The following is a 21,189-nucleotide window of genomic DNA, read 5'->3' as shown; positions in this document are numbered from 1 at the left end:
ACACTGTCAATACATATTTTACTGATTAAAGTACAGAAATACATGAAGAAAAATATACCTTTGCGTTGTTAGACTCAACCACTTATTTGAGTAGAGCTTCGGAAGATGAAAATAAGGAAAAATAAAAATAAAAAGCTTTTTTGCCGAAATTGCAATGGTAAAACGATCACACCACATTTTGAATATTTATGCCTAAAAATACACAAACTGAAAGCATCCTTATACATATGAAAAACAGCTTCTGTTTTTGCATATATATTTCTCTAAAGTGTGTTTTCTCGACATCACTGATTAAAAGTATCCTTGAAAATATTCTTCGCTGTTATATTTTAGCACTAAATACCCTATATTAATGTTGAAATTTTGCAGTTAATGTTCCATAGAAATCAACTTTATATATATATCGAAAGTTTGCTTCCCTGAGATATGCATTACGTGTTAATAAAACATCAAGAACGCTACTGTATTTAATATTACCTCGAAAATCAGAGGAGGCAAATATGAAGGATGTGAGTGGATGTATTTAATTGTGAATATTTTTTAGTCTTAAATATTGTGCGTTAGTGTGTATCACAGTTGGAGTCACAACACTGTATAGAAATAATGTGTACATAATTATGTTACACATAAGTTTGAAAATTAGATTGCTAAATTTTTGTGTGCGAAACTTCAACGACTGTCTTTTATATTGAAAGGCATGCGCATTACTTGCACGATAGATGCGATTGATATCGGACGTAGTGTGGTAATGGAGGGAAAAGGTAAATTAATATGATTTAGTTATTGGAAACTTAGTTTATATCAAATATTTTTTAACTTGTGGCGAATTACTAAGCCTATAATTAATTTTAAAATAAAGATCAGAATTATGGCCCAATGAGAATTTAATATTCCAATTTTATACTGAGCTATTGAAATTGAAGCCGAAAGTAGAAATGTTCAGTGTTGTACTGAGTTTATTCTCCCACACTAGAACGTTTACATGTCGTACTCTTTAGTTATTATTGTTTGGTGGAGTATGAAAAACGTGTTCATTTTAAAGTTAGTTTTATGTGTAAATAAGAATATGTCGATAAACTGAATAGCGGTAGAGTTTCGATTTCTAAAGTTTTCTCAGATGCTTATATTCATCGTGATATATAGTATTTGCAGTATATAAAGCTGTTTACTGGAAACTGGAAGAAATAAAACTTAAGAGTAGAAACTAGAAATTCTAGTTGTCAATTTTTTACGTGTGACGTGAAAATTGATGGAATTGGAAGTTGTGTTGGATTTAATAACTGCTCAGTAATAACATAAAAGATGCAAACAGTTTGAAAGTCGTGTGTAATAGCAGGTAATACTAAAGTAATATATTTCTCAAAATACTTTTATCATTTTACTAAATGATCAACATTTTAAATTTGTATAAGACTTCAACAAACAGGTAGTCATATTGAAACATTAGCATTCATTCATTTCATAACGTGTATAACAGCATTTCTTTTGAAAATATTTCACAGTAAAGTTTAAAACTTGTGCACTATAATACTGGTACAATAAGTAATATGAAACAATATGCAATTTGTTTTGATTTGTGGGTAGGATACAGAAATTTGCTCAATAAAACTGTTGAACGGACATGAAATATAGATCTTGCCTTTGTGGAAAAATGTTCAATTAATTTATTATTTAACTTAGAAGGAGAAAATAAAAAAAAAATTTCTGATTAAAGTAATGGAAATGTACCTCAGTTATTCACTTGGAATTTTGACACAATGTACATAGAGGGAACACTAGTGATGAAACTTTGTAGAATGGATGGCAACTGCATATTGTGGAGCTTTTCTCACAAATTTTTTCCATTAAATGCCACAATAATATCGTAACTGTTGTAAGTCCTTTGCCTGAAGTGTTTAAATTGCATATTTGCTTTTCTATTCAGAATCAGTTTGCTTGTTTTTGTTAAGTCAAATTTTTTAATATAATGTCACAATTTTGTTATCATTTCTTGATGATCAGCTTTGATAAGGTTCTATTTCAATTTTTATTTTTATTTGCAAAGATGTCACACAAAGAACACTCAATCCATGTGTAATTTCTGGAAAAGGAAAAATACATTACACTAAATACAATTGCTATGGGCTTTGCAACTTAATTAGGTCTAAAATGTGCAAGCACAGTTCATTAAAATTCATATGTTTATTACTTTGTGAAAGCTAAGTGAGACAGTAACAGATTTATAAAAAGTCCAGGGTTCTAGATCCCATGAAGTTAATACAACTAAGAAAAGAGAACTGTGTATTCTGCCTGTGGAGCTGTGTACACTGGGTTATCCATTTATCTTGGAATGTTCCATGTGGACTTGAACGTGTGGGGGGGATTTTATGGGATGTTTAACAGCCACGACTTGGCCAGTAGAGTTGCTCTGTTTGTTCTAGAATCTGGAATCAAGACTTGTCTCAACCATCAACACAACAAGGAGAAGTAAAGTAATGAAAGAGATAGAGGAAAGGGTAGTAGATTACACATAATATGATAGACTGTCTTCGGTATCAGATGATGATGTTTTCTCAAATATCCAAACATTAACCTGGTTTGGATGTACTCTTCCTGTTGGCTGCTGTGAGGCTGAATGTTCTATTTCAGCCTAAGTGAAGTTGTGACATTGCTAATGTGCAGCATGGGTGAAGAACAATGTGCTGTACTCACCCTATTAAACATGAGTGATGTAATGAACATTGTAACAAACATGTAATTAGAAGTAGAATGTCAAATGTTTATTTATGAGAATAAACACTGTCTATTCTCTGGATTTTTAAAAATATGTAGTGAATTATTTAAGTAAGGTTAAATTTTGTGAAAGTTCTTTAAAGATATTTTATTTTCTCTCATCTCTTATGGAATGAAATGTGTTTTAATTCAAGTGACTTTGTACTTAAATATCTTAAAATGAACAATTTATATTTTGTTTACTAAATCATTGGTTGAAATGTTTTGATATTTTTATTTTATTAATAACACAAAGATCACTTAACTACTGGCCCCATTTTCACTATCTTATTATAAAATTATCTAATTTTGGACACCATATTTAAGAAAATCCTGGATAAGTGTTGTCCGGTAAAACAGCTAAATCTGAGATGAGGCATATCTGGCATCTCGCAAATGGGCATGAAAACTACTGCATATGTTTTGCTCTTTGTGGCTAGTAAAATTTTAAAAAGGTTGAAACTCATAACATGATATGACAGTGAGATATGAATATTGGGGTGCACAGTTGTTGAAGACTTTGTAACCTCTTTTAAGAATGCATCATCTAATTATTAATTTGTTTCTCTGTAGTCTAGCTGCAAGTTTTGGTAAGAATATAAACGTCAAGCTTCTGTGTAACTGTGGAAGTATTAAAGATGAAGGTTGAACCTTTTTCTGATGAGAAGCCTGATGGTCTGTTGGATATAAAATTGGAGAAAAGTGAAGATGAAACTTTCACAATAACTAGTAAGTATATATACAATTTTCCCACATAAATAGATTAAATTTTCACTTTTAATTTAGCGGTTTTTGTTTCTGGATGATTATGTTTTCTGATCCAAGATTGTGTATCAGTAAAATTAGGTTGTATTTTCTTGATTACTTTAGTCTTGGTTGCATGAACTTTGATCTGATTCTGTGATTAGGGTTAAACATGAGACATACGAAGTGAGTGTTCTACAAACTGAAATGAAGAATTAATCCATTAAATAGTGTTAGTAAAGTTCTTGCACCATACATATTTGCAGTTCTACATTTAACCACTTTCCACATGAGTTATCTGTTTTGTAAGCTTCTCCTTCTTTAACTGAGGTCTTATTCATTATCTGACTGTGGAAACTCATAGATGCTTTGTTGGAACTCATTGATCCACTTATTTTGATCAGACAGTGTATCAATGGATTTAGAGAGGATCTGTTATATACATAACTGTTACATAAAGTAACAATAAGTAACAAATAAAAAATGCCTAATGTAGATGTAAACAGAAATACAGTAGTTTAGATAATGTGGTAGTCCTTAAAATTGATTTGAAGAATTCAGTATTGTCCACACTTTGTATTGCTGGTCCACAAAAATATAGATTAAAAAATGTAAAAAACAATTGTAGTTAAAAGTTTTAAATTTTATAAAGACAAGTAGGAATCACAAATACATAATCTAAATAGGTGTAATAATATAGAAAGTTTTAATGTGTACAAAACATATTGAAAGAAGAAAGTGATAATTACAAAACTGAGATATTTAATATTTAAAAACATTTTGTCTCTACTTCGGTTTGACATAACATAGAGTGATTTGCTGAAGAAGGGATAGTATTTATTAAATTCTAAGTATCTTGGTCAGTGGTTCCCAACCAGGGGTGCGAGATAGCATTCCAGGGGGTGCAAGATAACATTTATTTTGGCCACCTTCACCTTTATTCTTAAATAAATAATTACTGTGAGGGGTGCAAAAACATGTTAACAATTTTTATTGGTGCAGGGCATAGAAAAGTTTGGTACTTTTGAATTTCTTGTTTTGATACTTTTTGCAACATTAAAACTTTCTATGTTACTGTAGTTATCTAGGTCAGATATATATCATTCTCTACTTGTCTTCATAAAATGAAGTTTTTTGTTGTACTTCTATTAGAATCAGGGAGTTACCATTGCAGTACTGAAAACTTTCCACATTCCCACATGTTAAGTTGCCAACAGTGTATAAATTACCTGCATTACAGCTAAAGTTACTTCTTACATGAAATGTGAAACATTTTGGAATAAAACAAATACTTTCATAGCATTTTTGTGAGCTGGTATAAAAAGTGAAGAACTTTTTCAGAATGTACTTTGTTAGTTATCATTATTAGGGTAGTTTGATATGTTATGATGATGCTAAAGCTAAATAATTCAGTATTATGTAATGAGAATTTTAACTTAAATTTTAAGTTCAAGAATTCCCAATTTTTTGTATTATTTTTTTCAAGCTGAATAAAATCATTGACTCTTAAGATCACTTACAATTCTTAAATGAAAACGTAAGTTATCTGTTGTTGCACAAAACTCTGTGTTTGGGCAGCTTCATTTATCTATAAAGTAGATATTAATTTCTACAATTCTTATGGATGTATTCCATCATCTATGCTGGTACTCCATTGGAGAGTAATGCCTTCTGTTGGTGGATAGAAGTTGTGGCTGGTTTATCACATCAGCATCTCATTTTGAGACATTACTGACATTACATCTATCCTGAAGTGATTTTTCTAATAGTTCCATAAGAAGGAGCACACCATATTGCTTAATTTCCACACTGTTTTACTTTTCTTACTGTTTCTTTTGCAATGTGCTTGCCATCTGGTGTCCTTCTGTCTCTTTTCTTCTTGTGTTCTTGCATGCATTAATTTACTAGAAGGTATCAGTTTTCTAAAGTGTGTATTTCAACACTAGAAGTATATGTACTCTTTACTTAATTACTATTGTTCTCCTCTGAGATTTTTCAGCTACTTTACTGAAAGTTGATACTTTTATATGAACCAAGATGTTACATAAGGAATTATAGAAGCAGCTTGTTCACCTAAATACACTGTTAAAATCTTATTTGTGTTTTTTCAATGGCTAAGTTATGTTGAGTCTTGTTAAACAGAAATCTATATTGTTTTTATTTCTGCTTACAGGGAAAGTAGATAACTGTGATGGAGGAAAAGAGAAAACTGAGGTAAATTAGAGATTAAACTTTTACATTATTGTGTTATTAAAGAGATTATGTGACTGTAATTGTGTCTTTCCAAATATTTGTTAAGATGGGCTGGTTATTACATGGTTATGCACACAAGCTGAAGAAATTCACTAAACATTTGTTGCGTTGCTGGGAATAAACTCATTATAGCTCTATTTGTAAGGATAATATTGCTAGTCCAGGGTTGTTTCATTGTTAATGTTTCCATAAAACTTACTGTATACTTTATACTGGTTACTTATACAAACCAAGCTTATAATATAAAATTGAACCTAAACTTTGTACTTTTCTTCTCGTTATAAAACCTAATTATAAAATCTTATTCTGTGTTTAATCCGAAATAATATTTATAGTGGTTTTTTACACTTTATTAAACCTAATCTGGAGCACCACTACATTATTTTAGTCCATAACTACAGATCTTCAGCAAAATGTCTACAATAAAAGGCTTCATTGTAAAGCCTTAATGTTTCTTTCTGAATTCCACAATCCATTTAATGTACCAGAGTGATGGTTTGCCAGTACTGTTTCACTGTTTAGTTGTACATAACTCTACAGGGACTATATTTGTCATCTTGACTTGGGATGAACAGCATGATTACCCATTTCATTTTTCTACTGCATGATATATGTAACAGTTGAAGAAATATGTTGGGGGAGTCACTGGTATACAAGTGAACTGTGTAATTGTTTTACCAGAGTTTTTCCTTAATTATATTTTGTAATGTTACCTGGGCCACAAGTATAACTCTTGCCACTTACTGTTGTGTTCATGGATTATCTTTTGTTACCAGATGGCAAGGTTTACTTACCACTTTAGGGTTCATCTGGTTTCAATTCTGTCTGGATGGTTTTAGTTATAGTTGTTTGATTAATGATGTTTACTAATTAATTAATCAGTGAGCTTATTATGTTATCACATTTGTTTCATAACTTTCTCAACAACTGAATTATTCTTACATGATAATGCTCTTGCAGTTTCCATTCACCTTGCCTTTTTCTTTTAGCCCTTTGTTGGTGGGCTTGACTAGCTAATTTATGACCACTATACTTTCCATAATATAGTATTTAATATTTTTCTGTATCATCATAAGGTGAGACAGTCTTTTTGTAAATATTTAAAACGTTTGTAGGCAAAGAAATATAAACTTTTAATCAAATATTTTGTATGGAAATGTTTCAATGAGTTTGTGTGTATATATGGCATAAAATATTGGACACTTCTTTGTGTGAACTGATTTTTTCACTTGATAATTTAAAAGGTAAGATTGTGTAATCCTTAAAAAAAGCAAAAGTGGTTTAAATAAAATGTTGTATTTTATCTGTACTATTTTCTACCTTAACTCTATACAGGCTTGATCAATTTGAATTACTGTTCCAACATCATGGAAAATAACAGAATAAATTAATTACCTTTTTGTCATACTAGATTTAATGCATATTGTATCAGGAAACAACAGTTGTTTATCCAAAACAATTTAAAGCTTTAATAATATACATCTGTTTATATGTAACTCTATTTTTTATTGACATTTGAACCATGTCAAACACAAAATCTCATCACAAAAGTTGCCACAATTAAATGACCTAATTTTAGTGACATTTATAGCAATAAACAAAATGAGAGAAAAAGAAATATATTACTTACCTGTGCCTTGTTTTTTTTTCTGTTACTTTTTAAGTCTATTTTGTACTAACAACATACTACTCTAAACCTAGGTGTAGAAAGTAGGTCTCAGTTTCTAGTTTATGACTCTGTAAACAAATAAAATTGATGGATGTAAAACAATTATGCTTTGTGTGATTAATACCTATATTAGAGTGAGTAATTTATATTAATTTCTTACTTCATAGATGGAAGATAAATAAATTAGAGGAGAAAGAACACCGAAAAAGCAAATGTTTCTGTTCACATACTAGGGAAGATTGAGGATCTTTCATTTTCTTATAAAATTAAGAGTTTGTATAATTTTAAGTTTTGATTTATATAACCACATTTTGATGCTATGTTTCTTCATACATAATATGAATAAAATTATTTAATTTGAATTTCTGGAAAGCTATGAAATCACCACTTTGACCCACCCATAGTTAGGGGATTAAATTTTCATTCATTTCATGTGATAGGTCTCTTCTGACAATTGCCACATTTACAAATTGTTAAAAACTTATTTTTTTGTATAAAAGTCTTCAACCAGTTTCATTTATAATGAGCATATTTTGTAACTGGTTAAATAATTGCTGTGTCTAGTAAAAGAATTATCATTCATTCACCATATTTGTTTTTTAAGTTGCCAGCAATTCCACATTGATCTTCTGTGAATCACATAAACTGATGATTGAGTTATGAAAATCTGTTTTAATATCACTGAAAAAGGCTATAATACTTCTGCAGAAAACACAGGTTTAGCAGATGAATGTTTTAAAAGTCTTGTCCTCAAGTCAGTATGTGTGAGCTGTTACAAGTCTCTCATATTATTATACTGGATTATAGAGGACATATTGTGACTGATGGAAAGGTTGTTGGAACTTTCAATCAAGCCATGTGATGCTCACCTGCAATTCATATTTAGTCTTTAAAATTAGTATAGTTCCTTCCTTGTACAAAAGTAAACGTCTATAGAGATGCTTAAATCTCAAATCCACAACCACTTTATTGTTCTTTTTCTGAACAAGGTGAAGCCATGCCATAATCACAAGTAGCTGTTAAATATACAAGACTGTTTAAGGTTCAAGTGGAAGTTATGATTTATATAGTTTATAGCTGCAAGTGTCATATTTAGTTATTTTTAGTGATGAGAGTTTATGGCAAGTTCAGTTGTGTAGTATTTTATGAATCATACATTCTCTTACACTTATGTTACATTGTTCCCTCATGTTAATAGAACTTTCTGAGTTCTTCTCATTGTTTTAAGTTAAGATTTTGCATCAGGATATATAGCATTGCTTGAAGTGTTCTAGATTTCTGTCAGTGTAAATTTACATTGAAAGATTATTTAGTTCAAGACTACATTATTTTTATTTTTGTGATAAAGAGCTTATAGTGGCAGTTTTAAAAATGGAATGATCACAATTTGTATTGCAGTAATAGAGCAGATAAGAAAATTCATAAATTTTCTTAAGTAACTGTACCAGTCTGTGTCACAAGAAGCAAACAGTTTAGTGCTGTATATACACCTATAATAACCTATAGTGTAGAACCATTTGTATATATGTTTGTTTTGTTTTAATATATAATTTTAACCATTGCTGTCTGCTCTATTTTTAAATTGTTTCCTGGGTATGTATTGTATTACATTCAAAATTTATTTTCATTACATGAAAATGATGGGACCTCTACATTTCTTTCAGATAAATAATAAGTGGGACAAGGAAAGAAAATAGAACATAAAAATTAAAATATTTGTCAAAAGGAAAATACCCAAGACTATGAATATAAGCAAAATAACTTGTTTAGAGATATTCTACTAAAAGATACAAAGTACCTTGTTATTACTTGCTAATATTAATAATTTCATTGCAATTATAATAATAGCAAGAGTTAGTTATATGGTAAAGAAAATTAATATTAAAATATAAAAATTTACCTCAAAAACTTTTGATATTCATGTGAAAGGTTTCAAGATGTTATGCAAATGAGATATAGAAATATAAGTTGAAGAAAAGTATTTTTGTACTTAAAATGACAATTACTTTGCACTCAAGTTATTTTAACAGTTTGAGTGTAAATAATCACAATAAATAAATAACATTTTCATAGAAAGACATAATTAGAGTAATGTTATTCTTTGTGTACAAAACTCTTATAAACCATAACAAAGTGTTACAAGGTTTTATGAGGAACACACAAAGTTTTGATATTTTTGTTGCATATATTTTCTTCCCTTGTTGAACAGATGTTAATTTCATTTGCCCATGTTTAGTTGTTAATGTAAGTTCATATACTAGTTTTCTTGGATATTTAATAAAGCTGACCTAGCTTTCATTATTGACACAATTATCAACTTTCATCACAATTATAAGCTTGCTAACACTGCAACAGCCATCTTCTGTTACCTGTCTGTGATGTTGACTTGAGGCATATCAGTGATGCCAAACTTTCCACCAGATAGTAGTTAACGTGAGGTAAAGAACATTACAACAAGGTTTTCCAGATCAAACTTACTGTTGCTCTTTGGCTGTTTATTTTCCATAGGGATTATAAGGAGAAAATTATCCTCACAAAGCCCTGCATTGGTTACGGCCTTTTAACCCACCGTTGTGTGACATTTATAGCACTCATGTCACGAACTCTACATTTTACTGTTGTACCATGATCACGACTTGGAGTGGTAGCACCATTTTAGAAATGCTTAAGCTCACACTTTACTATTGATTTTGGGTGGTGTCATTGGTAACACTGTCTACCTTGACTGTGTTTTTAGCTTTTTACAGACTATTGGCCTTTATAATTCTATTTAGGTTTTATCTCTTTTTGAGATTTCAACAAAAAGCAACTGGAAATCCCATATTTTAGCATGCACAATTTTTATCTTTTTTAATGTTTTTCAGGGAATTGTTTTGCTTCCAAAAAGAAATGAAACAATTTCTGTATTTTATAAAGGTTGATTCACTTCCTCATCAACTGTTTGGTGCAGATAGCCTTGTTGTTTTACACCATCAGACACCAACCAAACAATCATTGATGCAAAACTTCCCACCAAGTGGTAATTATATTGGAAGTAGCATCACAACAACATTTTCTAGGTTATTCGTTCTGTTTTTTGTCTGTTGAGTTTCCATAGGGTTCAGAAGGAGAAGTTGTTATAATGTGGCTCTAACTTGGCCAACTTCCTTGTTTATTGAGTTTTTGTACAAGTAACTGATCTTATGATATGTAGCCTTAATGAAACTCAGATCACAACTGCTCACATTTTGCATTCCTTCCAACAATGTGAATAGAAGAGATAGCACAATTTCAGAAATATTTTATCTCAGAGTATGCTGTTACATTTAGTAGTAGCATTGGAGATGGTAACATTATTTAGATTGATTGCTTTTTTAGCACATGTATCAGTTATATTTTTTAGTCTAGTTTCATAAAATGACAATTATTTTATTTTATTTTATTTTATTTTGTTTTTCTCACTCTTCAGTACCCATTATTTCCTATAAATATTCTCAGTGCAGTACAGGTCCAAGTGACTAACCAAAAAACTTCATTTTAGTAGGATATCCATATGTAACGTTTCACTTTAAATATGTTGAAATAAGTAGTTATTGTGTCAGATTAAATAGGTTTTATTGTGTGTTAGTCCAATACATTGAACTATGTGTAATATAAATAAACTACTATTCTTACACTTTTCCTATCTGTTTTGTTTGCTAATAGAATAAGACATAAAAATGTTAGCATTTAAATAGTCTTAGCATTTTTATATACATCTAATGAAAAATACCTTCCATGTAAAAACAAAAGTGCAGCAAAACTCATTCAGTTTGGAACATGAAGGTGGGCTATACAAGATACCATTTTCCACATCTAACATGTTTTTTGATTAGATAACATGAGGTATTATCAATACACACCAACAAACCATGACAAGTAAGAAAGTGACACTTGATCATAACCAACATTAGCTCTAGGATTGCAGGCTTATTATCCAAAGTAGACCAGTACTTTACAGAGCCAAGCAGGATATTTAATATGTTATGCTAGTATATTCTCTATAAAACAGTAGTAATAATTTCCTATATGGTAATAACATGGAAATTAATAGTTTCTTGTCATCAGTCACATGCACTTGATACAGCCATCTCAGACCTGATTATGGTAATGACATGAAAATTAAATTAATAGTTTCTTGTCATCAGTCACATGCACTTGATACAGCCGTCTCAGACCTTAATATGGTAATGACATGGAAATTAAATTAAGTTTCTTGTCATAAGTCACATGCACTTGATACAGCCATCTCAGACCTGATTATGGTAATGACATGGAAATTAAATTAATAGTTTCTTGTCATCAGTCATATGCACTTGTTACAGCCATCTCAGACCTGATTATGGTAATGACATGGAAATTAAATTAATAGTTTCTTGTCATCAGTCACATGCACTTGATACAGCCGTCTCAGACCTTATTATGGTAATGACATGGAAATTAAATTAATAGTTTCTTGTCATCAGTCACATGCACTTGAATGACAGCCATCAGTCAGACCTGATTATGGTAATGACATGGAAATTAAATTAATAGTTTCTTGTCATCAGTCACATGCACTTGTTACAGCCATCTCAGACCTGATTATGGTAATGACATGGAAATTAAATTAATAGTTTCTTGTCATCAGTCACATGCACTTGATACAGCCATCTCAGACCTGATTATGGTAATGACATGGAAATTAAATTAATAGTTTCTTGTCATCAGTCACATGCACTTGATACAGCCATCTCAGACATTATTATTTAAGCAAATTGCTCGAACTAATATCACATGATACTCTCTAATTTGTAAAATTTCATAAAATTTAGCAAATTTATATTTAAAAGTAGATACTTAGTTGTGAATAATAACTATACACCAATAAAATTATTTTGAAAACCTTAATTAGAAACTGCTATTACAGTTTCCTTGGCCAAACCAACACTAACATATTTGCACATAGTTTTATCCTATAGTTTTGCTGCTTTAAATCAGTCATGTTAAATCCAAAGGAAAAACTAAAAATGGTCCACTTTCACTTTTAGGTAGCTGTAGTAAAAATGTTGGACTGACAACTTAAATTACTTTTTGCATAAGTGTGCACAAGAACTTTTGTCAAAGTATAGTGTTTTTTTTTTAATAACTTTGTAACTGCAACTTAAATTTAACCAAATATGACTCCTAATTGTAGGTTGTAAATATCTATTAGCACACTGAACATGGAAAATTCATGAAATTTAATAAAGTTTTTGTATCAAAATGTTATCCTTTAGAGCATCAATACCCAAGCTGCAAAAAAAAATGTAACTGCTAAATTACCACTGCACAAAATAACACACAGTGTTTCCTGCAGGTTGTTTTGGCCACATTAGACACTACCATTTATTATGATAACTACATTTGAAGAATTAAGTTTATAAATTATTGTTGAATTTTAAGCTAATTAATTGTGGAGCCTGTGTATTGACAAAATCAAGTTATTTTTATTGACCATTTAAATATGTTGTGTGATTGTAGAACATATTTGTCCAAGAGAAAACAGAGCAGCCTGGTGATCTGTTAGAAGATATTATTTCAAAGTTCAGTGACAGTAATGATGATGATCTGGGAAGTTCAACTTATAATGATATTAGTGTTAAAACAGAAACTGAATTTCAAAAAGAAGTTGAATCTGTGTTCGAAAGTACATCTGGTAAGTACAAACATCTAAATTTAAGTGCATTAACAGTAGCTTTAAAATAATTGCTTAAATGCTTTGTAATGTTTAAAAGTTACTGAACCAAGTGATACAGGACTAATTTCTACTGGGAAATATTTTAATTTGACATGTTTTGAAGTAATAAAAGGCAACAAAACATTTGACAAAACTGAATGTGAATAGGGAGAAAATTAATTGTAACTGATCAGTGTTTATCTTTGCAGTTCTTCAGGTATAAACTTTATGATTAATATTTGGAACCTGTTTCTGTAGATTAATGTTTCAGCATGTTCAGAGTGTGAATTGTTGTTTACTGAACATCATCTCTAGAATTTGGAACCTTAATGATCCCAAATTTCCAATCTCTTAATTTAACCCTTTTGCAACTGGTCAGGGGGTCAAAGGCCATGTCATTATGTTTGTGAACTTGCATGCAAAATTTTATTGAATTACTATTTTATGAATTTATGTAAAGAAGTTTGGAATCAATTTGTAGATTATAATTCCAACTTTTATAAAGCTAATTTCTCAATTTTAAAGAATGTATAAAAAACACACCTAAATATATATTTTACTGATTTGCATGGTTTTATTGAATGTAGTAGTGTTTCAAATTAGCTGTTTGCAGTGTGAAAATACCAACTTTATAGTTTTGTACAAATTAGGAACTCAAATTACCAATATTAGTAAGTTAGAACATGAAATTATCTTGTATATTTTTGTTTTGCTGAGATATGGTTTATGTACTGAATTAAACAGTGGCAACATTCACCTCTTTTTATATTTGGAAATGGTCCCTTATAATTACATATACACACTTACTTTGATATATCACATGAATAACCACTGGACAGCTTAGAATGTCCCCTAGGGGTTTTTTTCAGTCATTTTACTCTGTGAAAAGACTTGCACATTCTTTCTAACCAAGATTTCAAAAGACAGATTGCATGTTTAGACTGCTCAAAGTTTCATGTTTTTTTAAACTTAAATACATCTTAATTACAAAGCTTAATAAATTATAATGGAATTCTGTGGTATCAGTACAGTTATTATGTTTTTTGTCATTCAAATGTATATATAAAACCTGAAACAAATTTCGTTTGATATAATCATTTTGAAAATTTTAAAAGGCTTTGCAACCTTTGTCCAGCAGATACCAAGTTCAAAGGTCATAGTTATAAGAGATAATTGTTTGCTTTACTTCTTTATGTATTGTTCTGTATCTCAAGAAAAATAAGTTTAATAATTTATATCTAAATAGTAATAATCTATATACATATATAATATTCAGTAATTGAAATGTGACTGTATATTATGAAATTCTAGTTCACAAAAACATAACCAAGACAGGGAAGACTAAAGGTCAATTTTGGATAATTGAATACGTAAGAAAAGTGCATTTTAATTATGTCTAAACCTTGGCATTTATACATACTGATTCATTACTTGCATATAGAACTTTACTGATCTTAAATAACATGTTAAAATACACAATCCATTAGATTTATTGACAATCAACATGTCATGTAAGTAGAAAATATCTGTAAAAGTTAATCCATAAAAGAACTACCTAAAGGTATATTGTTTTTTGTAACACTGTAGTGTCGTATGTCTGCATGAGATTGTAAAAACCTGTTAAAAGTGGAATGTTACCTACAGTTTGTTTTCATTGCTATTCTGATTCAGGTAGAAAAGTTTTTAACAAGTGTGAAACTATGAAAAGTGTGTAACAATTCATTTTTAGCTTTAACATTTTCATATTGATGTTTGTACTGATCATGCTAAAACGTTACATGTATTTTAAAGTTCATCTGATTTATAATTAACTACATTGTGGCATCATTTAAATCTGTTGTAGATATGAAGACCAGTGAGAACATGTGTTGTGTGAGTCAGTTTTCTGGTTATTATGATATTAACAAAGATGACAACTATACAGAAGTTATAAAATCTCCAAATCCAAACAGTAGTATATGTGGAGAAACAACTTTAAATGGAAATAACCTGAACAAATTTAATATACCCCAGTGTAAAGGTAAAACCTACAGCTGTGTAATCAGTGGAAGAGGACTTGGAGTGATAGATAACCTATTACAAGAACAGAGGGTACAGTCTGGAGAGAAATCATATCTTTGTGCAGTTTATGGAAAGCACTTTGAGAATAATAGTGCTTTGAAACAACATGAAAGAAATCATCATGGGGAGAAACCTTATAGTTGTGGAATTTGTAAAAAACAGTTTGTATCAAACAGTAACTTAAAAATACATCAAAGAATTCACACTGGGGAGAAACCATACGTTTGTTTAATATGTAGAAAATGCTTTGGTACCAAGAGTAGCTTAGAATTACACCAAACTATTCACACTGGAGAGAAACCTTACAGTTGTATGGTTTGTGAAAAACAATTTAGACTGAGAAGTAGTTTAAAATTACATCAAAGAATACATACTGGTGAAAAACCATATAGTTGTACAGTTTGTGAAAAACAATTTAAAACAAATGATAAATTAAAAAGTCATATACGAACACACACAGGAGAGAAACCTTACAGTTGTACAGTTTGTGAAAAACACTTTGGAACAAGTGGTTACTTAAAATTGCACCAAAGAATACACACTGGTGAGAAACCTTACAGTTGTACAATTTGTGAAAAACAATTTAAAACAAAAGGCTAACTGAAGGGTCATCTGAGAATACACAGTGGGGAGAAACCATACAGTTGTACAGTTTGTGAAAAGCAGTTTGGAGGAAACAGTAAATTAAAATTACATCAAAGAATACATACTGGAGAGAAACCTTATAGTTGTACCATTTGTGAAAAACAATTTGTAAGAAGTAGCACATTAAAAAGACATCAAATAATACATACTGGTGAGAAACCATATTGTTGTGCAGTGTGTGGAAAATACTTTGTAAGAAGCAGTACATTAAAATCACACCAAAGAATACACACTGGTGAGAAACCTTACAGTTGTGCAGTCTGTGAAAAAAAATTTAGAACTAGTGATTACTTAAAATTACACCAAAGAATACACACTGGGGAGAAACCATACAGTTGTACAGTTTGTGAAAAACAATTTAAAGCAATTGGTGAATTAAAACAACATCTACGAACACATACTGGGGAAAAACCATACTATTGTACAGTGTGTGGAAAGCAGTTTGGAACAAATGGTAATTTAAAATTACATGAAATGACACACACTGAGGAGAAACCATATAGTTGTACAGTTTGTGAAAAACAACATAGAACAAAGAGTGAATTAAAAAAACATCAAAGAATACATACTGGGAAAAACCATTCAGTTGTCCAGTTTGTCAAAAACAATTTGGAACAAGAGATAGTTTGAAAAAACACAAAATAATACACACTGGCAAGAAACTTTATAGTTGTACAGTTTGTGAAAAACAATTTGTATCAAGCAGTTACTTAAAATTGCATCATAAAATACACAGTGGGGAGAACCCTTACAGTTGTACAGTTTGTGAAAAACAATTTGTATCGAGTAGTTACTTAAAATTACATCACAGAATACACACTGGGGAGAAACCTTACAGTTGTACAGTTTGTGAAAAACAATTTGTTTCAAGCAGTTACTTAAAATTACATCAAAGAATACACACTGGGGAAAAACCTTATGGCTGTACAGTTTGTGAAAAACAATTTGTGAGAAGTAGTACATTAAAAGGCATCAAAGAATACATACTGGTGAGAAACCTTATTGCTGTACAGTTTGTGGGAAACAGTTTGGAACAAGTGGTAATTTAAAATTTCATCAAAAGAATACACACTAGGGAGAAACCATACAGTTGTACAGTTTATTGAAAACAATTTAGAACAAATTATGTGTTAAAAATACATCAAAGAATATTGGAGAGAAACCATACAGTTGTATATTTTGTGACAAGGGGTTTGGAGCAAAAGGTAATTCAAAATTACTTCAAAAACTCACATTGGGATTAAGCTTTACAGTGTAGTGTGTGAAACATATTTCAAAGTAGTTGTAGCTTAAAAGAACACATACAACCTATTGTGTGGTTTGTTACTTATCATACAACAAGAGACCATTTTGTTCATCTTGTCTGAACATCACAAGGAATTAAACCCTGAACTGCAGCATTGTGTGTGAACTTACTACTTCCCCACCAGTGATTCCACATGATTAACATCATTCTCGTGTTCTCAATATAGTAGACAGTTCCCTGCTAAAAGCAATACTTATTTATATGTACTACATTCGTTACCCACTTTACATACATTTATCAGGAACAAAAGTCAAGACTTGTAAATATATTAGATAAAGCCCTCCAGCAAGCAGCACTAATTAGTAGATTCTACCCTCCTCAACTGCGCTTCACTTATCATTCTTGTCATAAATTAAAGATAGTTTCAAAGTATGGTAGATTGAACTTTGTAGAAGGTGTTCCTTATTAATTAATTCTACCTTTTTCATCTGCTTTATGTATTACACTTCATTAATTGATTAATTCACAGAACCAGGTTTGTGCTTAAAAATCTTTAAGCAGCAAATGGAGTTACCAGATGCACTAAGAAAATGCTAAATGGTATATGGACATTTCTTATGTATTTCATTTAGTCAGTTTATAAACTGTTAACCAAACTAAGTTTAAGTTGGAACTTTAATGTTATAATTATAATGTTGTGTATTTTATACTTGTGCTTAATTATGACGTCTAGTAGTTAAGCAACATTGAAGCAAATTGTGACATTATTTATATCTGTTGTAGATACGAAGACCAGTGAGAATGTGTTGTGGGAGTCAGTGGTGAAAAGAATTACAGTTAGTAAAATTTCACACCATTATTAAAATTTCTGGGAGTTTTAATCATTTTAATACTGCCTTCTAATTGTACAAAAGTCTGTGATGAGTAAGGTACACTGATTCTGATAACATTAATTGCTTCTTCCAGAAAAGAAGAAAAAACTACTGTTTTTGAAAGATCTAGTAATGGGACAATTGTGTATTAAATATTATTACCAATGGGGTAATAGAATATTGAGGTTATTAGGTTACATTATCTTGATTCTAGTCATTGTGCATACAGTTAGAAATGGTAAACAAAATTTTATCTGTTGAAATGTTTGGGAACTTTTGTGTTGATGCGACTCAGTTATTGGAAGTTTAAGATATTTTCAATGATAAACCTGGATAAATGTGTAATGATAAGTTCTGATTTCTTGTCTTTTTGTTGTTTTTCCTTCTCATTATTAATATCATTGAGTAAAAAGATTTTTTTAGTAATCTCAAATCTTCATCAGGCTATCTGTTGTACCCACCATGGTTAATGAAGGCTTTGATTTTAGTAGTCCAAATGTATAGACGTACTGCTGTCCCACTGTGGGACAAATGGAAAATATTAAAAGTAACTTAGGTTTTCCTTTTAAGTGATAAATAGTAAATTAGTTGGAGACAATAAGTTAAAGGTCTAATGAGTAGATTTATTGTAATGGGCCTAATTGTTATAAACTTTAAAACTCAGATATGTCATAATCAAAGATTTGTGAGAATGATGTACAGCTTGTCTAGATAAGATTTATTTTGACCATGTTTTGTTAACATTTGGTACAACTTATTTTCACTACAGTTACTTTATATGTAGATAGGCATGATTAATCTGTATTTCAGTAACAACATGAATAGACTGTGTTGAACGTATAAAGTGGTGTACCAGACTATGGACCTGTTATGGTAAAAAACAAAACAAACCACTCAGCACTTAAGACCAATGGATCTTATAAACGAGTTCTGATCAAATCCCTGAATTTGGTTTGGTAATAGCTGTTAATGACTGACAACTATCCTTTTAGTCTATCACATTAAAATTTGGTATAAGTAATCAGAGAGTCCCGATTTAGCTTTATGCAAAATTCAAAGTATGTGATAAATTTGTAAGCTTTTATTTATTAGACAGGTGCATTTTTTGTTCAATTTGAGGTACAATATTGGTAAAACAAATTACATGGCCTGTTTAGCTAATAAATGTATATTTGCTGTGTAATTGTTATGGATACTCTAAGTGTGGCTCTCAGTTTGGAAAACACTTTTGACTTCATTCTTTTTAGTGGTACTGTCTGTCATTTGTTTTTTGGCCACACTCTTTTTCCACACCAACATACCACAGCAAATAAGGAATTGACATTTAATGTTAGCCGACATTATCTTTTGGGTTGTAATTCAGTTATTCACAACACACGTATACTTAGAGGACTAGCGAGATTGCTTTTAAATATGTGATAGTAATTTTACTCTATAAAACAGTTAACTTTATCATAATGCCATGGAATATAGATTAAAAATAAAATAAATAATATAAAATTATATATTCAAAATGTAATCACGCCCTCTACATTCCTACTCTCAGTTACACAACCCCCTTCAAACTTGTGGTCAGCTACCGGTCAGTTACCTCTTTTTTTCTTTGTGAACCTGACGATGACCGAAGAAGGTCGAAACGTTGTTCTCTCCTCTACATAAAAAAAAAAAAAAAATTCTCAACCCAAGCGAGCCGTTTTTACGTATATAGACTAACAGTTTTTCATCATCTGCATATATTTGATGCTGTCATATCAATTGTTGTTATTAATTCTTACTTCCCAAGCTAATATCACATTAATCTAAATACTTTAAGTAGAAGAAATTCGTAGTATTTGTGAAATTCGTGTTTAAAAATTAGGAATGAATAATAACCATTAACCTGTATAATTATTTAGAAAACTTAAGCTGGAAACTACAAATTTAGTTTGCTTGGGCTAACCAATATTTATGTCGAGTATCGAAGATTTATTGTGTCTCATGCTATGAAATGTGTAAGAGTTATATGATATTTTAGTGTTGGAATGTGCATGTTATATATATTGTGGTGATTTTCATCATCCAGTCACATTGAGTTATTAGCTCTAAATTTAAACAATTTGTTTAAAATCGTGATACCTTCTCTAGAAATTAAAAGTTTAATTGATAAATATTGTATACTTGTTCAATGCATACATTAATAAAGGCTGATTTAATTTGATCATTCAGTTTTCACTATGAATTAGTGTTTAAATAAGTATCAAATCCACACATTGATACAAATTCTACCATTACGAATATAACAAAACAATGAGAACCTCATCGAATGTCATGTCATGATAATCAAATCGATAGATAAAGAAAATAGAGGTAGTTTTTATTAATGCATTCAATATGAAACAAGCTTTTGACCACTTTCTTTGTGTATAGTGTTACGTATAACAATTATTCCAGACAAGCCTTCAGTTTATTACGAAATTTAAATTTCGAATAGCTTGGAATTGAGTAAAATTATAATTCAGATATTGAATAAATGTCCATATGTATTTAATTTATTATACTTGCCAACAATACTGTGTGTTTGTGTTTTTCTTAAAGCAAAGCCATATTTGGTTATCTGCTGAGCCTACCGAGGGGAATCGAACCCCTGATTTTAGCGTTGTATATCCGTAGACTTATCGCTGTACTAGCGGGGGACCCAACAAGACTGATAAATGCAGGTTTTTTTAATGCAATTACACTTTAATATTGTTTCGATTTGAATAATTTGCTCGGAAGAGTCTCCAATTTATTTACGTATTACGATTTCAAATAGCCAGAAATTTGAATTTAGAATCTACTGGAATATCAACATGTATTAAGTTCATGACACTTGCCAACAAGATTGATGTTTTACAAACTTACTGCGTCTTTTATCTGATCTGGAACCGAATCTTTTATCGACACTTCGTAGAGCAAATTAATACTAATTTATATGCAACAGTGATACAAACAATATTATGCCCACTATTTAGCCTAAAACTGAATTCTCAGTCGACGGTTCACGAGGGACAAATTACTTTCATGTTGATACGCTTCACTTGATGGTTTGTTTGTTTTTGAATTTCGCACAAAGCTACTCGAGGGCTATCTGCACTAGCCGTCCCTAATTTAGCAGCGTAAAAGAAGAGGGAAGGCAGATAGTCATCACCACCCACCGCCAACTCTTGGGCTACTCTTTTACCAACGAATAGTGGTATTGACCATAATATTATAA

At 30.5% G+C, this 21,189-nt stretch overlaps 1 long non-coding RNA gene and 1 pseudogene across 7 annotated transcripts in view; one reads left to right on the top strand and one right to left on the bottom strand.

Moving 5' to 3' along the window:
- The window catches only part of LOC143235321 (uncharacterized), a 53,074-nt gene extending 52,797 nt beyond the window's left edge, over window positions 1–277 (bottom strand). For all 6 annotated transcript variants that reach the window (XR_013019031.1, XR_013019033.1, XR_013019029.1 and 3 more), the window contains exon 1: window positions 59–277. This is a non-coding gene — a long non-coding RNA (uncharacterized LOC143235321). The remainder of the gene's footprint in view (window positions 1–58) is intronic.
- A 98-nt stretch (window positions 278–375) lies between these two features.
- On the top strand, window positions 376–20,157 carry LOC143235317 (uncharacterized; annotated as a pseudogene). The gene is made up of 5 exons (XR_013019025.1): window positions 376–509; window positions 3,325–3,480; window positions 5,669–5,709; window positions 12,938–13,112; window positions 14,977–20,157. The product of XR_013019025.1 is annotated as an uncharacterized LOC143235317 (transcript).
- The last annotated feature ends 1,032 nt before the right edge of the window (window positions 20,158–21,189 follow it).

This window comes from Tachypleus tridentatus, chromosome 12 (genome assembly GCF_004210375.1).
Source record: "Tachypleus tridentatus isolate NWPU-2018 chromosome 12, ASM421037v1, whole genome shotgun sequence".
In the NCBI taxonomy this organism is placed as follows: Eukaryota; Metazoa; Arthropoda; class Merostomata; order Xiphosura; family Limulidae; genus Tachypleus; species Tachypleus tridentatus.
Note: the sequence above shows the minus strand (reverse complement) of the source record. Positions and strands in the feature narration are given on the sequence as shown.